The 17,629-nt window shown below is 40.1% G+C and overlaps 1 pseudogene; it reads left to right on the top strand.

Annotated features, from left to right (window-relative positions):
• The first annotated feature begins 6,407 nt into the window (after positions 1-6,407).
• LOC149984695 (NALCN channel auxiliary factor 1 pseudogene) overlaps positions 6,408-17,629 on the top strand; it is a 26,169-nt pseudogene continuing 14,947 nt past the window's right edge.

Raw genomic sequence — 17,629 nt, 5'->3', positions numbered from 1 at the left:
ACTACCATTCAGTAGACAATATCACGGTGACATCTAGATGATTACCATTCAGTAGACTATATCATGGTGACATCTAGATGACTACCATTCAGTAGACTATATCACGGTGACATCTGCTGTAGATGACTACCATTTAGTAGATTATATCACGGTGACATCTAGATGACTACCATTCAGTAGAATATATCATGGTGACATCTAAAATAACTACCATTTAGTGGACTATATCACAGTGACATCTAGATGACTACCATTTAGGAGACTATATCACGGTGACATCTAAATAACTACCATTTAGTAGACTATATCACAGTGACATCTAGATGACTACCATTTAGTAGACTATATCACGGTGACATCTAGATGACTACCATTTAGTAGACTATATTACGGTGACATCTAGATGACTACCATTTAGTAGGCTATATCACGGTGACATCTAAATAACTACCATTTAGTGGACTATATCACAGTGACATCTAGATGACTACCATTTAGTAGGCTATATCACTGTGACGTCTAGATGACTACCATTTAGTTGACTATATCACGGTGACATCTAGATGACTACCATTCAGTAGAATATATCACAGTGACATCTAAATAACTACCATTTAGTGGACTATATCACAGTGACATCTAGATGACTACCATTTAGTAGGCTATATCACGGTGACATCTAGATGACTACCATTTAGTTGACTATATCACGGTGACATCTAGATGACTACCATTCAGTAGACTACATTACGGTGACATCTACTGTAGATGACTACCATTCAGTAGACTATATCACGGTGACATCTACATGACTGCCATTCAGTAGACCACATCACGGTGACATCTAGATGACTACCATTTAGTAGACTATATCACAGGGACATCTAGATGACAACCATTCAGTAGACAATATCACGGTGACATCTAGATGACTACCATTCAGTAGACAATATCACGGTGACATCTAGATGACTACAATTTAGTAGACTATATCACAGTGACATCTAGAAGACTACCATTCAGTAGACTACATCAAAGTGACATCTAGATGACTACCATTTAGTAGACTATATCACAGTGACATCTAGATGACTACCATTCAGTAGACTACATCACAGTGACATCTAGATGACTACCATTCAGTAGACTACATCACGGTGACATCTACTGTAGATGACTACCATTCAGTAGACTATATCACGGTGACATCTACATGACTGCCATTCAGTAGACCACATCCCGGTGACATCTAGATGATTACCATTTAGTAGACTATATCACAGGGACATCTAGATGACAACCATTCAGTAGACAATATCACGGTGACATCTAGATGACTACCATTCAGTAGACAATATCACGGTGACATCTAGATGATTACCATTCAGTAGACTATATCATGGTGACATCTAGATGACTACCATTCAGTAGACTATATCACGGTGACATCTGCTGTAGATGACTACCATTTAGTAGATTATATCACGGTGATATCTAGATGACTACCATTCAGTAGAATATATCATGGTGACATCTAAAATAACTACCATTTAGTGGACTATATCACAGTGACATCTAGATGACTACCATTTAGTAGACTATATCACAGTGACATCTAGATGACTACCATTTAGTAGACTATATCACGGTGACATCTAGATGACTACCATTAAGTAGAATATATCACGGTGACATCTAAATAACTACCACTTAGTTGACTATATCACAGTGACATCTAGATGACTACCATTTAGTAGACTAAATCACAGTGACATCTAGATGACTACCATTCAGTAGACTACATCACGGTGACATCTACTGTAGATGACTACCATTCAGTAGACTATATCACGGTGACATCTACATGACTGCCATTCAGTAGACCACATCACGGTGACATCTAGATGACTACCATTCAGTAGAATATATCACGGTGACATCTAAATAACTACCATTTAGTAGACTAAATCACAGTGACATCTAGATGACTACCATTTAGTAGACTACATCACGGTGACATCTAGATGACTACCATTCTGTAGAATATATCACGGTGACATCTAAATAACTACCATTTAGTGGACTATATCACAGTGACATCTAGAATAGACGACTACCATTTAGTAGACTATATCACGGTGACATCTAGATGACTACCATTTAGTAGACTATATCACAGTGACATCTAGAATAGATGACTACCATTTAGTAGACCGTATCACGATGACATCTAGATGACTACCATTTAGTAGACCGTATCACGATGACATCTAGATGACTACCATTTAGTAGACCGTATCACGATGACATCTAGATGACTACCATTTAGTAGACCGTATCACGATGACATCTAGATGACTACCATTTAGTAGACCGTATCACGACGACATCTAGATGACTACCATTTAGTAGACCGTATCACGACGACATCTAGATGACTACCATTTAGTAGACCGTATCACGACGACATCTAGATGACTACCATTTAGTAGACCGTATCACGATGACTACCAATTTTTGTTATTTGTTGTGTAGGCTGAGTGTGAATAAACTACAATTGCCTAGTGGCACTGCATTCTCTGGGTGATGTTTTTCAATGTTTAATAGTACGATTTTTACAAGCAATTGTGAGCAGACCGAAATGGCTCGTGCCAACTTGAGCTAGCTAACTAGCTAGCTAGCTTCCAATTGTTAGGCAGCTAGGTTATCTTTGAAAACATGCAGTAATTCAAAGTTGGCTAGTGATAAAGATACTTATAAACAAGTCAAGAAACCTACCCAGCAGCTGCTGAAAATAATACTTCACTTCACAGCCACTTCAAGAAGATATTTAATAAAATAGTCTGAGCATCAGGTTGGCGCCTGAAACTGATCATTTGAATCTACACTAGGCAGTTAAAAGCAGTAATTTTCAGCATTTTACCCAGAATGCAGTGCAATCTACAGCATTAATGCTGTAAAACACATTTCTGGTATTATATGCATTCTGGCATTCTACAGTGTTTAACTGTCTTATAAGTACCTAGGTGTCTGGCTAGACTCTAAACTCTCCTTCCAGACCCATATCAAACATCTCCAATCGAAAATCAAATCAAGAGTCGGCTTTCTATTCCGCAACAAAGCCTCCTTCACTCACGCCGCCAAACTTACCCTAGTAAAACTGACTATCCTACCGATCCTCGACTTCGGCGACGTCATCTACAAAATTGCTTCCAACACTCTACTCAGCAAACTGGATGCAGTTTATCACAGTGCCATCCGTTTTGTCACTAAAGCACCTTATACCACCCACCACTGCGACTTGTATGCTCTAGTCGGCTGGCCCTCGCTACATATTCGTCGCCAGACCCACTGGCTCCAGGTCATCTACAAGTCCATGCTAGGTAAAGCTCCGCCTTATCTCAGTTCACTGGTTACGATGGCAACACCCATCCGTAGCACGCGCTCCAGCAGGTGTATCTCACTGATCATCCCTAAAGCCAACACCTCATTTGGCCGCCTTTCGTTCCAGTTCTCTGCTGCCTGTGACTGGAACGAATTGCAAAAATCGCTGAAGTTGGAGACTTTTATCTCCCTCACCAACTTCAAACATCTGCTATCCGAGCAGCTAACCGATCGCTGCAGCTGTACATAGTCTATTGGTAAATAGCCCACCCATTTTCACCTACCTCATCCCCATACTGTTTTTATTTATTTATTTTTATTTTTTCTGCTCTTTTGCACACCAATCTCTACCTGTACATAACCATCTGATCATTTATCACTCCAGTGTTAATCTGCATAATTGTAATTATTTGCCTACCTTCTCATGCCTTTTGCACACAATGTATATATAGACTCCCCTTTTTTCTACTGTGTTATTGACTTGTTAATTGTTTACTCCATGTGTAACTCTGTGTTGTCTGTTCACACTGCTATGCCTTATCTTGGCCAGGTCGCAGTTGCAAATGAGAACTTGTTCTCAACTAGCCTACCTGGTTAAATAAAGGTGAAATAAAAAAAAATAAAAAAAAAAGTGGGGTTCCAAACTTTTTTGGCCATGACCTCATTTTGATATCTGAAAATTCTTTCCATGTGAGAAATGAACAGCTCATGTTTGCTTTTTTATTTGGAGCTATGGAAGTCAAGTGTGGGACACTTACTGATGTTGGTTTCTGTTAGAAACATGCACAGCCGAGGGAAGGAGCAGGATTCGCTTTTGAAAAACTCTCCAATAAGAATTATTTCGTCTGAATCCACTGATTTGGTCTCTAATCTGCAGAATGTTTTTGTACCTCCCCTGCATGCTTGCGTTCAGTTTCACAAATCTGTCCTTTACATAGGCTAGGAGACACATGTTCTTTATATTACAGAGAAAGTACATTCATTGTGAATGATAACAGTTCCTCTCTCAATGCGAAAAATCTTTCCAACACTCCCCCTCAAAAACCAGCAAGCCTTGGTGTGAAATAGAACATTGTCATGCTCTGATAACATATCTCCACATAGTTTTGCGAACAGGTGCGAGCAGTGGATGAGGTTTAATGTAGTTTGCAATATAAGTTACCTTCTGCAGTATATTTCCCAGAGTTCTTTGCTCAGCTCTTTTTCCGCCAGTTGCTCTCTGTGTATCATACAATGCGTCCATATGGCAGAGGCAGACACATTCATAACTAGAGTGTAGAACCGTCCCGCCATAGATTGAACCCCATCTGTGCAAAAGCCCAACATTTTATCCCATGAAATCTGCCTATCTTCAATGTAGTCACGCACCACACATTCCCTGTGCCGTTGAAGTCTCTGGACTCATCTGACAGAACAATATGTCCTCGCGAATAACATCCCCCAACAAGTATAGCAACAAAAGTCAATGCATGGGCATCTTGGCCCTCACAGCTAAAGTACATTTGGAGAGCATAAGGTGGGGAGTTTTAAGTCATTCAGTTCCTGTTGATTGCTAGCAGTAGCATACATTCTTAGTTGAACAGTGTCATGTGACAAAGGTATTGATGTGAGTTTCTGTGCTTCTGCCTCCCAACACATTGTTTTCACCATATCAATTGCGGCCGGTAATATAAAAGTCTCTGCATTAGCGTGTGGTTTGATAGCGTACGGCGCCTAGCCATTCACTGTGGGAATGACTCAAGTGCAGCGGTCAAGTGCACCTTTTCCCCGTGATCTAAGGGTGCTGTCTGGTTTAATTTTTATTTTAGATCTGAATATTTTTCATTTAGATTTTGAAAGTTAACCACATGACATGATTTTGAGACACAAAGACGAAATGATAATGTAGCCTCAATTTTTTTATATTAATTAATTAATTATCCTGCTACCAAATTTTAATATCAGGCGTCCCTAGTTTGGGAATGGTGCTTTACAGTGTACTTGATCCTAATAGCGCTTACCGTTGCCCCTAGTGTCGGGTTTTGAAGGCATCTCCCGACATCCTCAGGACATGGATATACTGTATGTCAATTTTCAACGTGAATCTTGAGCAACCTGGCTGGCTGCTGTCATTAATGTCATTGAAATAAAGTGGCACATCATCTTTGGGGGATCTTGCACCATACATTTTTTGTTAAATGAAATGAACTCTTACGAGAAATATTCTACAATGTACGTGTTTCTGCTCTATTTCTTCTCAATCTCTGAACTGCATCAGTGGCAACAGTGCTGACTATGCAGCCAATATGTTTTGCAACCCAACTGGTAACAGGTATCAGACCTCACATTTCATTCCTGTGCGTGTCCTGGGGTCCATTGTTGTGGGCTAGTGCCATTAACCGCCTGCATGTATCTGTGTGTGTAATAAGTAGGCTGCTCCGCCACTGCGCAACGATTGCAGCTTTTGCAGCCATGGAGATGACGCAAACTGACCCAGCTCCCCCAAAAAGTGTTTTAAGACGAACATGGCGGAAACTTTACCCAGGTCCAAGATGACTGTGGCCATCGGGAGAAAATATCCAAGGCATTCTGCCCAGAAACGGACTGGCAAGATCATCTGGCGTACAATCAAAAGGCTTTTGATTTCTCATAACTGAATCCGGGAAACAACAGCAGCACCGGCACAAACATCAAGAGGCTCGAAACAGCTGGTCTCTCTCTGCGCGCGAGCACAACCCCGGAGAGCAGAAGAGAGGTAGCGGGGCGCGAGGCATGCGGTTACAGAGAACGCGGTTTCCCCCCGGAGAGCCATGGAGAACGGGGATGCGGCAGCGCAAGGCTTAATCTGTGCGGGCGCCCTAATTGGATCGGAATAGCACACCGACGGGGTCGGGCGGGAGAGAGGAGCGCCCAGGACCGAAGGCGCAACGGTAGCCCACCGCTACCGAGGAGAAATAACCCGAGTCCATCTCCCCAAGTCAATGAGTATAGTGGCAGAGGAGCCCCCGCGGTGGAGTCGGCCAGAGCTGCGCTTTTCCTAAAATATGACCAGGGGTGCTTGGATGTGTCGGCAGCAAGATGACGGCTTAAAAATCTGGTTTGCACCCCGAGAGAACGAGAAGCCATTTACCGAGTCGGAGCGGGCCCAGAGATGGCGCCTGTCGCTGGCCTCTCTTCTCTTCATCACGGTCCTGCTCTCTGATCACTTGTGGTTCTGCGCCGAGGCCAAACTGACGCGAACCCGAGACAAGTGGCAGGATAAGCAGCTCGCCTTTACAGACATGGCCGAGTACCTAAACTCGACTCACCACCACCACATCCCCTCCTCTGACTCCCGTTCCCCCCACAGCCGCATAATCAGAGAGCTAGATGTTATTTTTATAGGGAATTCTACCAAACCTCTATGGCAACTGGACATATGTCACCCGGACAGCCTGTCTAAAGACTGCTTCACTTTCACGGACGCAGAGCCCGTGTGCCTTGGCCTCTCCGGGGGCGGGGAGGAGGTTACGCAGTCGGCGGGCGTGAATCTGAGCGATTTGTATCTTTCTTTTTGTAATTCCTACTCCCTTTTGGATTTGTTTAGCGGGTTTACGAGTCCGGACAATATAAACTGCAGCCTGGACGTGGCTGAGGGAGACACGCTGGGATGCAGCAAGTGTGTTCGCGCTTACCAGCGCTTTGACCGGCAAGCTCAGGAGGACTTCCAGGAGTTTGAGCTGCTGGTTGAGAAATATGAGACGGATGAATACTCGGTCAGGACATGTATGGAAGAATGCAAGGTAGGATGTGAATGGATTGCAAATATCATCATAGCACTAGCTATTGTCTTTTTTTCCCGCCTCAACACACTTATACTGGGTTGGATGGATTCCATGTCGTCATGGTAACCGATATCAATCTCCATGTGGGAATGTATATATTTTTATTCCCAAAAACTTGCCTCTAGCCTTTCAAAGAGTTTGTGAGACGCATCACCCCACTTGTCTTCCCTACACTGTTTACGTGCGTGTAATGTTTATCTTTGTGCAAGCACGAAAGAGTGGATGAGCACTTGTGGATTATTTTGATGCAGCAGTTAATATGTAATGGTTGTTGTGTGTGGGATGGTCTAGAGAGAGAGAGAGAGAGAGAGAGAGAGAGAGAGAGAGAGAGAGAGAAAGAAAGAGAGGGGTACTCTCCATGGTTCTGAAAGTATCAGATGTTGAGCTCTCTCTCTCTCACACACACACACACAGACACACACACACACACACACTCTCTCTCTCTCTCTCTCTCTCTCTCTCTTTCTGTGTGTGTGTTAAGGGTAGGGTTGCAAAATGACATGCATTTTCAATAAATTCCCTGTTTATTTTTATTCTGGTTGGAGGATTCTGGATTTCCTCCTTATTCCTGGAATCCTCCAACTGGGATTTTGAGAAAACCTGGGAATTTATTGAAAGTTCCTGTAATTTTGCAAACCTAGTTAGGAGGATGTATTGGCCTATAGGTACGTATCTTCTCCACTGTTTTGAAACATCCAGGCCTCAGTAGAGTGTGGTGTGGAGATAATCTGTTACCGTGTTGAAGGCTATCAGAGAAGAGGAGAGGAGAAGGCCTAGTGCCTAGTGCAGCCAGGGCTCGGAGGTGATAGCATTTCAATAACATTAATAGCGCACCACTGATTTCTGTACCTAATCTACCGGAAGGCTTTTCCATTGTTCCCGGTTTGTTGTTGTTCCAATGACACTTCTCTCTGTAGCACAGAGCAGTGCACTGCTGCCTCGGTCGATCAACACACTTCAACAAACAGGTCTCTCTGAGGGGAGAGTCCAGATTGTGTAAAGTTGTATTGCGTAACTGAAACGACCAAGATTTGCTAATAATGCACCATTGTGAAATAGATGACAGTATCCATCTCTCTCTCACACACACACATGCACGCAAGCACGCACACACGCATTTAATGGTAGGTGTCATTGGCAATGTATTGTAGCCCCAAATGTTATGTGTAGTCATAGTTGTGCTCGATCAAGCGTGGCACAGAAAGCAGCAATGCTACACAGGTTAGGGATCTCCCTCTTTCTCTCTCTCGCTCTCTCTCGCTCTCTCTCTCTCTCTCTCTCTCTCTCTCTCTCTCTCTCTCTCTGTGGTGGGATCTGGTCCAGCTGTGTGTCTGAATGGTGCTGAAATATATAGAACCACGCCATATAGAACCACACCAGGCCACTCTTTGGTTAAAAACCTCCCGAAATAAGCAGCAACTGTCTTCCTGAATATAAACTGGCCACACTTCTCTTTTAGTCAATGTTGTAATAAAATTTAGCGTGACATTACTCAGGAAATGGCGCATTGAAGGGAGTATCTCTCATTCCAGTATGATCAGATGAATGAGAGAGTATCTCTCATTCCAGTAAGATCAGATGAATGAAGGAGTATCTCTCATTACAGTATGATCAGATGAATGAGGGAGTATCTCTCATTCCAGTATGATCAGATGAATGAGGGAGTATCTCTCATTACAGTATGATCATATGAATGAGGGAGTATCTCTCATTCCAGTATGATCAGATGAATGAGGGAGTATCTCTCATTCCAGTATGATCAGATGAATGAGGGAGTATCTCTCATTCCAGTATGATCAGATGAATGAGGGAGTATCTCTCATTCCAGTATGATCAGATGAATGAGGGAGTATCTCTCATTACAGTATGGTCAGATGACTAGCTGTTCATCTCTTATACATTTCTGTAGAGATAAATCTGATTAAGCCCAAACTGTGTGACAGTAGGGAGTTGTAGTTTTCAACAGGCCAATATCCTACATAGCTTAGAACATTTGATAATGATCTACAATAACCATAATCGATTGCACAATAGTGATTTTGTCAGACAGCATAGGCAGCAGCTCTATAGAGATGGATTGGAATTAAATAATAAAGTCTTCAAATAAAGCAAATATTTTATTAAAGTAATGTAATGTCAATAAATGATGATAAGTGCTAAGCAGTAATGGGAAGTCACTACCATCATGGGACTTTATTTTGTGTTGTTACAGCATTCAACCCACATAATGCGTAGTGCATAATGCGTAGTGCATTCATTGAATATATATATATATATATATACAGTACCTTGCGAAAGTATTTGGCCCCCTTGAACTTTGCGACCTTTTGCCACATTTCAGGCTTCAAACATAAAGATATAAAACTGTATTTTTTTGTGAAGAATCAACAACAAGTGGGACACAATCATGAAGTGGAACGACATTTATTGGATATTTCAAACTTTTTTAACAAATCAAAAACTGAAAAATTGGGCGTGCAAAATTATTCAGCCCCCTTAAGTTAATACTTTGTAGCGCCACCTTTTGCTACGATTACAGCTGTAAGTCGCTTGGGGTATGTCTCTATAAGTTTTGCACATCGAGAGACTGACATTTTTTCCCATTCCTCCTTGCGAAACAGCTCGAGCTCAGTGAGGTTGGATGGAGAGCATTTGTGAACAGCAGTTTTCAGTTCTTTCCACAGATTCTCAATTGGATTCAGGTCTGGACTTTGACTTGGCCATTCTAACACCTGGTTATGTTTATTTTTGAACCATTCCATTGTAGATTTTGCTTTATGTTTTGGATCATTGTCTTGTTGGAAGACAAATCTCCGTCCCATCAGGTTTTCTTCCAGAATGGTCCTGTATTTGGCTCCATCCATCTTCTCATCAATTTTAACCATCTTCCCTGTCCCTGCTGAAGAAAAGCAGGCCCAAACCATGATGCTGCCACCACCATGTTTGACAGTGGGGATGGTGTGTTCAGGGTGATGAGCTGTGTTGCTTTTACGCCAAACATATTGTTTTGCATTGTTGCCAAAAAGTTCAATTTTGGTTTCATCTGACCAGAGCACCTTCTTCCGCATGTTTGGTGTGTCTCCCAGGTGGCTTGTGGCAAACTTTAAACAACACTTTTTATGGATATCTTTAAGAAATGGCTTTCTTCTTGCCACTCTTCCATAGAGGCCAGATTTGTGCTATATATGACTGATTGTTGTCCTATGGACAGAGTCTCCCACCTCAGCTGTAGATCTTTGCAGTTCATCCAGAGTGATCATGGGCCTTTTGGCTGCATCTCTGATCAGTCTTCTCCTTGTATGAGCTGAAAGTTTAGAGGGACGGCCAGGTCTTGGTAGATTTGCAGTGGTCTGATACTCCTTCCATTTCAATATTATCGCTTGCACAGTGCTCCTTGGGATGTTTAAAGCTTGGGAAATCTTTTTGTATCCAAATCCGGCTTTAAACTTCTTCACAACAGTATCTCGGACCTGCCTGGTGTGTTCCTTGTTCTTCATGATGCTCTCTGCGCTTTTAACGGACCTCTGAGACTATCACAGTGCAGGTCCATTTATACAGAGACTTGATTACACACAGGTGGATTGTATTTATCATCATTAGTCATTTAGGTCAACATTGGACCATTCAGAGATCCTCACTGAACTTCTGGAGAGAGTTTGCTGCACTGAAAGTTAAGGGGCTGAATGATTTTGCACGCCCAATTTTTCAGTTTTTGATTTGTTAAAAAAGTTTGAAATATCCAATAAATGTCGTTCCACTTCATGATTGTGTTCCACTTGTTGTTGATTCTTCACAAAAAAATACAGTTTTATATCTTTATGTTTGAAGCCTGAAATATGGCAAAAGGTCGCAAAGTTCAAGGGGGCCGAATACTTTCGCAAGGCACTGTATATATATATATATATAATTCTAAAAACGAAAACTGTGATTATTTTGTAATAATCCAACTGAAACCAAAAGTTTCTGTCCCAAATTCATCCTGTATTGCACTTTGTCGTCCCCCAGGATCTATCTTTGTATCACAGTAACACTTGTATTCATATAGGCAAGAGTAATTTAATAATTTTCCTGTCTGTGTATGTTATTGAATCACCTTAAGTTTGCAACAGCGTCTATGCCTATCATTAAGTATGTTTTTCTGGTGATAATGACAATGTTTTAGTTTAGTTCATTAGGATCCCCATTAGCTACTGCACATGCAGCATCTACTCTTCCTGAGATCTACATACAATGTACAAATACATGACAAAGTACAGAACAGTTATAGACAAGGACATTACATAAAACAATTGAAAAAATACGATAATACAAAAACAAACATAATGCATTGTTTTGTATTGCTATTGGAAAGACACTAAGAGACAACACAAATACTATTTACACACTATTCATACATACAGTACATATTCATATTCATATATACAGTACATATTCATATTCATATATACAGTTCATATTCATATTCATATATTCAGTACATATTCATATTCATATATTCAGTACATATTCATATTCTTATATACAGTACATATTCAGATTTATATATACAGTACATATTCATCTTCTTATATACAGTACATATTCATATTCATATATTCAGTACATATTCATATTCTTATATTCAGTACATATTCATATTCTTATATTCAGTACATATTCATCTTCTTATATACAGTACATATTCATCTTCTTATATACAGTACATATTCATCTTCTTATATACAGTACATATTCATATATTCAGTACATATTCATCTTCTTATATTCAGTACATATTCATATTCATATATACAGTACATTTTCATATTCTTATATACAGTACATATTCATATATTCAGTACATATGCATCTTCTTATATTCAGTACATATTCATATTCATATATACAGTACATATTCATCTTCTTATATACAGTACATATTCATATTCTTATATACAGTACATATTCATATTCATATATACAGTACATATTCATCTTCTTATATACAGTACATATTCATATTCATATATACAGTACATTTTCATATTCTTATATACAGTTCATATTCATATTCATATATTCAGTACATATTCATATTCTTATATTCAGTACATATTCATATTCTTATATACAGTACATATTCATCTTCTTATATACAGTACATATTCATATTCATATATACAGTACATTTTCATATTCTTATATACAGTTCATATTCATATTCATATATTCAGTACATATTCATATTCATATATACAGTTCATATTCATATTCATATATACAGTACATATTCAGATTCATATATACAGTACATATTCATATTCATATATACAGTACATATTCATATTCATATATACAGTACATATTCATATTCATATATACAGTACATATTCATATTCATATATTCAGTACATATTCATATTCTTATATACAGTACATATTCATCTTCTTATATACAGTACATATTCATATTCATATATACAGTACATATTCATATTCATATATTCAGTACATATTCATCTTCTTATATACAGTACATATTCATATTCTTATATTCAGTACATATTCATATTCTTATATTCAGTACATATTCATATTCTTATATACAGTACATATTCATATTCATATATACAGTACATATTCATATTCATATATTCAGTACATATTCATATTCTTATATTCAGTACATATTCATATTCATATATACAGTACATTTTCATATTCTTACATACAGTACATATTCATATTCATATATTCAGTACATATTCATATTCTTACATTCAGTACATATTCATATTCATATATTCAGTACATATTCATATTCATATATTCAGTACATATTCATATTCTTACATTCAGTACATATTCATATTCTTAAATATAGGTAAATTAGTTCTTTAGAAAGAGGAGAGGCACTGTGATACAATATGTGTTGTTTTTTAAAATCTGTTTTTTAAAGCGAAACTTTTTTTGCTTGAGTAATCTCTGCTGTCAGAGCATTCCACAATCACATGGCTCTACATAACTGATCTAAGCATTACATCTGTTTTTGGTTTGGGTACAGTGAAGAAACCCATAGTGGTGTGTCTGGTGGGAGTGTATGTAAATAGATTATACAAGTTGTTTGGCATTTTCATCACACAAATGTTTCTTAAAAAGACTAGCAGAGAAGTATTGGTGGTGATAATGATAATAGGGATGATAGTAATGATGGTGAGAATGGTTGTTGATGATTATAATGATAATGATGATGCTAATGATGGTGATGATGATAATAATGATGATAATGATGGTGATGATGATGATGGTGATGGTGATAATGATGATAATATTGATGGTGATGATAATAATGATGTTGATGATGATAATGATGATGATAATGATGGCGATCATGATAATGATGGTGATCATGATGGTGATCATGATGGTGATGATGATAACGATGTTGATAATGATGATGATAATGGTGGTGATCATGATGGCGATGATGATAATGATGGTGCTGATGATAATGATGATGATAATGATGGTGATCATGATGGTGATGGTGATCATGATGGTGATAATGATGATGATTGAGTCACCCTCCATATCAGTGGTCTCCAACCCTGTTCCTGGAGAACTACCATCCTGTTGGTTTTCGCACCAACTCCAGTTGTAACTATCTTAGTTCAGTTTGTCAACCAGCTAATTATTAGAATCAGGTGTGGTAGATTCGGTTGGAGTGAAAACCTACAGGACGGTAGATCTCCAGGAACAGGGTTGGAGTTAAAACCTACAGGACGGTAGATCTCCAGGAGCAGGGTTGGAGTGAAAACCTACAGGACGGTAGATCTCCGGGAACAGGGTTGGAGAGCCCTGCTCTACTGTATACCCTGTATTCTTCTTGACAGGCCAGTAAAACCTCAGTCAGTCTCATGTCAGTCTGAACAGGAACAGGATATGAGGTCTGTGTAAATGAGCTCCATGGCCTGTGTGATTGTCTGTCAGCAGTAGAAATGGAGTTGACTTTGATTGACAGATATGCTGCTCCAGATATGCTAGGGATGCAGGGATGGAATGAGTGTGAAGAGAGAAAGAGAGAGAGAGAGAGAGAGAGTGTGTGTGTGTGTATGTGTGTGTATGTGTGTGTGTGTGTGTGTGTGTGTGTGTGTGTGTGTGTGTGTGCGTGTGTGTGTGTGTGTGTGTGTATTTAAAGGCGGCCCGTCAGCGGGACACCTGTCGACAACATCCGGTGAAATTGGAGGGCGTGCTATTCAAATAAATAATCGTAATATTAAACATTTATGAACCTACAAGTATCTTATAATGGTTAAAAGCTTAAATTCTTGTTAATCTAACTGCATTGTCCAATTTACAATAGGCTTTACAGCAAAAGCATACCATGCGATTGTTTGAGGACTGCGCCCCACTTCAACATATTTTTCAATAGTTAGTAGTAGTTAATATTTTTCAACCAGCACAGGCTTCATAAAATCACAAATAGCGATTAAATAATCACTGTCTTTTTGAAAATCTTCCTCTGTTTGCAATCCAAAGGGTCCCAGCTACAATGTGCATGGGCATTTTGTTAGATCAAATCCTTCTTTATATCCCAAAAAGTCTGTTTAGTCGGCGCCAACGATTTCAGTAATCCACTCGTTCAACATGCAGACAAAGGAATCCGAAAAGCTACTGCTAAACTTCATTAAAACAAGTCAAACTACATTTATTTTTAATCCTCAGGTACCCTAAAATGAAAATAATCTATAAAATTTCATACGAAAAGAAGTATGTTCAATAGATAAGTAAAATTAGCAAGTGCGCGCCCACAGACTGATTTCCGACTGTGACTCCCGGTACCAAAACTCAAAATTCTTCCTCATTTTGGAAGAAACAAGCCTGAAACCTTGAACAAAGACTGTTAATATCTAGTGGAAGCCATAGGAATTGCAATCTGGGAGCTGGAATTGCATAGGATCCATAGCTTTCCATTGAAAGAGCATGGGATCTAAAAAAATAATAATTCTGGTTGGTTTATCTTTGGAATTACGGCTACCATATCAAATGTGTTATAGTCTCATACATTATTTTAACGTTTATACAAACTTCAAAGTGTTTTCTATCCAATGATACCAATTATATGCATATCCTGGTTTCTGGGCGGAAATAAAGAAAAAAATGACCCTAGCCCTAATTAATGAAGCTGCCAGTTGAGGACTTGTGAGGCATCTGTTTCTCAAACTAGACACTCTAATGTACTTGTCCTCTTGCTCAGTTGTGCACCGGGGCTTCCCACTCCACTTTCGATTCTGGTTAGAGCCAGTTTGCACTGTTCTGTGAAGGGAGTAGTACACAGGGTTGTATGAGAAAAAGAAAAAAGAATAGACTGACAAGTTTCAGAAGAAAGGTCTAGCCATTCTGAGTCTGTAATCGAACCCACAAATGCTGATGTTCCAGATACTTAACTAGTCTAAAGAAGGCCAGTTTTATTGCTTCTTTAATCAGTACAACAGTTTTCAGCTGTGCTAACATAATTGCAAAAGTGTTTTCTAATGATCAATTAGCCATTTAAAATGACGAACTTGAATTAGCTAACACAACGTGTCATTGGAACACTGGAGTGGTGGTTGCTGATAATGGGCCTCTGTACACCTATATAGATATTCCATTAAAAAGCAGCCGTTTCCAGCTACAATAGTCATTCACAACATTAACAATGTCTACACTGTATTTCTGATCAATGTGATGTTATTTTATGTTATTTAAAAAAAACTAGCTCTTCTTTCAAAAACAAGGACATTTCTAAGTGACCCCAAACCTTTGAACGGTAGTGTCCATAACATTATCCTCCCCTTTCCGTCACCTAATCAGTGTTGAGCATGCTAGCTGCCGCTATACTCCCTGATAATGCAGTAAGGGCCAGGCAGGCAGCAGGCACTGGGACCAGCCTCTTACCCTCTTAGCCACATCTGAATTACTAATGGACTCCTGTGTTAGTGTGACCTTTAGACAAGCACAGCACTCTAGGCCTGAATCACGTACTGTCACTGCCTAGACAACACTTAAGCTGGGTCATCTCTTTCTCTTTCCAAGACCCCTGCCCTGAGCAGTCTCTGGTATGGGTAAGAATAGAGGAGGCAAAAGGACAGTGCAATGTAAACAGCTGAGGTTAGGGGTAGTTAATGTATCGGTCAATGTCCCTCCTATGGCATATTGAATATAGTTTATAGTGAGAGAGTGAGAAAGTGTGTGAAAGAAAGAGAAAAAGAGCAGGAAGAAAGAGCAGGACGAGAGAGAGCAGAAAGAGAGAGAGAAAGCAGGGAGAAAGCAGGAAGAGAGAGAGAGCAGGAAGAGAGAGAGCAGGAAGAGAGAAAGCAGGAAGAGAGAGAGAAAGCAGGAAGAGAGAGAGAGCAGGAAGAGAGAGAGAAAGCAGGAAGAGAGAGAGAGAGAAAGCAGGAAGAGAGAGAGAAAGCAGGAAGAGACAGAGAAAGCAGGAAAAGAGAGCAGGAAGAGAGAGAGAGCAGGAAGAGAGAGAGAAAGCAGGAACAGAGAGAGAGAAAGCAGGAAGAGAGAGAGAGAAAGCAGGAAGAGAGAGAGAAAGCAGGAAGAGAGCGAGAAAGCAGGAAGAGAGAGAGAGCAGGAAGAGAGAGAGAAAGCAGGAAGAGAGAGAGAAAGCAGGAAGAGAGAGAGAAAGCAGGAAGAGAGAGTGAGAGCAGGATGAGAGAGAGAGAAAGCAGGAAGAGAGAGAGCAGGAAGAGAGAGATTGCAGGAAGAGACAGAGAAAGCAGGAAAAGAGAGAGAGCAGGAAGAGAGAGAGAAAGCAGGAACAGAGATAGAAGGAAGAGAGAAAGCAGGAAGAGAGAGAAAGCAGGAAGAGAGAGAGAAAGCAGGAAGAGAGAGAGAAAGCAGGAAGAGAGAGAGAAAGCAGGAAGAGAGAGAGCAGGAAGAGAGAGAGAAAGCAGGAAGAGAGAGAGAGCAGGAAAAGAGAGCGGGGAGAGAGAGAGAGCAGGAAGAGAGAGAGAAAGCAGGAACAGAGAGAGAGAAAGCAGGAAAGAGACCGAAAGCAGGAAGAGAGAGAGAAAGCAGGAAGAGAGAGAGCAGGAAGAGAGAGAGAAAGCAGGAAGAGAGAGAGAAAGCAGGAAGAGAGAGAGCAGGAAGAGAGAGAGAGAGCAGGACGAGAGAGAGAAAGCAGGAAGAGAAAGCAGGAAGAGAGAGAAAGCAGGAAGAGAGAAAGCAGGAAGAGAGAGAGAGGAAGCAGGAAGAGTGAGAGCAGGAAGAGAGAGAGAGCAGGAAGAGAGAGAGAAAGCAGGAAGAGAGAGAGAGAAAGCAGGAAGAGAGAGATCAGGAATAGAGATTTAACAGGCCTACAGGACCTGCATCAGGAGAGCCAATGAGAGAGTGTTGTTACTCTGACCACTAATCCTCTCCCTCACACACACACACTGGCAGCTAGCAGGTATCAGGTGTCAAATGGCTTCTTC

The sequence above is a fragment of the Oncorhynchus mykiss genome, chromosome 3 (assembly GCF_057628025.1).
Source record: "Oncorhynchus mykiss isolate SJ-2025 chromosome 3, ASM5762802v1, whole genome shotgun sequence".
Taxonomy (NCBI): domain Eukaryota; kingdom Metazoa; phylum Chordata; class Actinopteri; order Salmoniformes; family Salmonidae; genus Oncorhynchus; species Oncorhynchus mykiss.
Note: the sequence above shows the minus strand (reverse complement) of the source record. Positions and strands in the feature narration are given on the sequence as shown.